The sequence below is a fragment of the Anneissia japonica genome, unplaced genomic scaffold, assembly GCF_011630105.1.
Source record: "Anneissia japonica isolate Jap-2015-1 unplaced genomic scaffold, ASM1163010v1 scaffold1178_len102667_cov126, whole genome shotgun sequence".
Lineage (NCBI taxonomy): Eukaryota > Metazoa > Echinodermata > Crinoidea > Comatulida > Comatulidae > Anneissia > Anneissia japonica.
In genome coordinates this window covers 98,337-101,135 of record NW_022709666.1, presented here as the reverse complement: position 1 = coordinate 101,135, position 2,799 = coordinate 98,337, and the positions used below count along the sequence as shown (strand labels likewise).

Genomic DNA, 2,799 nt, shown 5'->3' with positions numbered 1-2,799 from the left:
ATGGTACATCAACATGTAAAGCTTTTTTATTTGGGTTAGACATTGATTTTTTTTCTTTAAATTTTAATCTGAAAGTTTGCATTGTCACTTTGTAACCAATTAATAACCATCAAAAGGGAGCCCGTCTTTATCTACACAGTAGCTACATCTTACTGTATATGTTCTGCATAGCACTTGAAGGAAGAAACTTTAATATTAGACAGTTAATGAAGAAAATATTTTGCTACAAGTGGAATACTTATGGGTAATTCCATGTCAAATCAACCAAAAAAAACCTCAATCTCTCGGATTTTGTTCAAATTTTTGTATGTTGTTGAGGCCCATGAGAAACGATCAGAAATGAAAAATTTTTTCTCTAGGCCTCCTAATTAGCGAGATATCTGCTAACGAACTTTTGGCTAATTAGCGATACCTTGCGTGTTTAACCGACCATATCTCGAAAAGTATGGCTCCTACAGAGCTGATTTTGGTGTCATTTTAAAGCTATTGAGTAGCTCTATAACTCTATTAATAAATGCTAAGTCCTCAATTCAAATATAAAAAAGTTATGACAGGTTGTAAAGTTCAAAGTTGAATAAAAAAAATATATATATTTTTTTTTTTTGAAATTTATGTTAGAGATACCTAATGATGTAAAGAAGCTTCCCTATAAGTTTGGTGATGGGCACTCCAAAAGTTCCTGAACAGTGAGCAATTATATATATATATGACATGTCCTTTCGAAATAGCACTTTTTGTACATTAACAGATTAATGTGTGCTAATATGTGTATACTGTAGTATAACCAAAAGTAACTCTTCATTTAGGAATTTAGGTTTTAAAGTTGAATTACAATGTAAAATAAAAAGTCTCAATAAATTAGTGATGGACACTTCCTTAGCAGCAAGCAATTATACATATTACTGCATGCAATTTCAAAAATTAGGACATTTTTCAATTACATTATATTGTATTATGGAATCATTATTTTAAGAAGCATATTAATGTTCAATAAACTGATCAGTACATACCATAAATCATGATCAGATACACCATCGATGAAAATTATAAGACAAATCATTTGTCAAAATAAAATCAATTCTAAACCTTAATTTTTTTGGTAAATGCAGCATGGGCAGCCTTTGTTTCTTTTTTTGAGATTAAATATGTTCTTCCAGTCACTGTAGTTGGGTGAACAGCTGTTAGTATATCTTGATGATCAATGGTTAAAGAATCTGGTGGTTCTGGAAATACGAAAGGTGGCGACGGTCCATGTGGGTGTAGGAATGTAATATCAACCTCATGCCTATCTGGGTAATCTTCCTTGATGCACGCTACCCACCAATGGTTATCATAAGCTGCTGTAACATATCCACTTAAGACCAAACCACTCAGAACTGTGGTATCTGCAGTAAGAGTTACTAGTTCCTGTCTTTTGTCGGCTGCAGATGAAAAGGATCGAACTGTAACCGCTTCTTTGGAGACTGGAATAAAAGAATGCAAATTCCGTGTACCTGGAATTGTGCGAGCATTTTCAAATCTGTCTTTCAGGAATTCTGCTTGTTGCCGATATTGCTCTGTTGTGGCAAACTGGCAATGTATTTTGTCAATCTCTGAATCTGCAAATTCAAAAAGTTGGTGAGCAGTGATAATCTGTTGATCAAATGGGCGTTGTAAACTTGCTCTGGCTGCCAACCGCTTTATTGTCCCCCCAACACCATCAGATGGTCCCTTTCCATGCGAGGTGGCAAAGAAGTGCCATTCAGCTTGAACACCAAAGTCTTCTTCATGGAGGCACAAATTTAAACAGTTTTTTTCTATTTTTATACTGTGCAGCACAGCCGTCAGAAAAATAGCATATTTTCTTAACATGTCCAAGTGTGTCTGTTAAAACTGTATGAGCAATTTTTGAAAAAGGTGAACTGCCACAGTATCATGTGTGTTACATTCTAATATAATCACAAAACTTGTATGGTCAATTTCATCTTGCATGTTTCCCCGGTAGTAACATACAAAGGGATGAAGTGTTGCTTGCAGATTGTTCCAATGAAAAGACTGAGAAGCGTCCTGTACTACAAAGCTGTAATTTTCAGCAAAATCTGCAATGACCAAGACTATTCCTGGTTCAAGTGTACTGCCCCCCATGGCAAAAGGGCATAACTGACATTTTTGGCGAAAATGAGTTATATAGCCTAGTGGGGTCAGTACATCATGTTACACATGTTGACACAAAAAAAATTGTAAAAAAGTGTCCCCCGGGCTAGATAGGGGCATGGCAAAAGGGCATAACTACACAATTTTCAGTAAATTCCCAAGACAAAAGGGCAAAACTGCAAAGATAGGCTGTGATACGCTGAAGCGTGACGTTCTTTCAACAGCCAACCAATCAGAAGAGAGCTTTCTCCCTGGTTACAATGAAGGTTGCATGTTAAATTGTATTATTTTTATTATTCTTACTGTTTGTGTACTCACAATTTGTAAATAAAAATTGGTTAAATAGTATGATTCTTGACAGTAGCATATGTCTAGTTAATGTTAGGCAAACATAATAAGCCTAGTTAATTTATGCTATAATCTTGCCTTACTTTGAATGGCAACAGTTTAATACTATGGAAATAAACTATAGGAAAATATTAACTGTTTAATAAAAATAATTAACCATGGCAGAATAACAATTCACATTTTAACTAGAAATAACAGTGACAAAGAGGGACAACTAAAACGATTATTTAGCAAATAACTATGGCAAAGAGGCACAACTACAACATTTATTTATAGCAAATGGCATGACAAAAAGGTATAAATGCACAGTTTACTCGA

General features: G+C 34.5%; 1 long non-coding RNA gene across 2 annotated transcripts in view; it reads left to right on the top strand.

Moving 5' to 3' along the window:
- The window catches only part of LOC117106929, a 6,870-nt gene that overhangs the window by 1,563 nt on the left and 2,508 nt on the right, over nt 1-2,799 (top strand). The window lies entirely within an intron of this gene.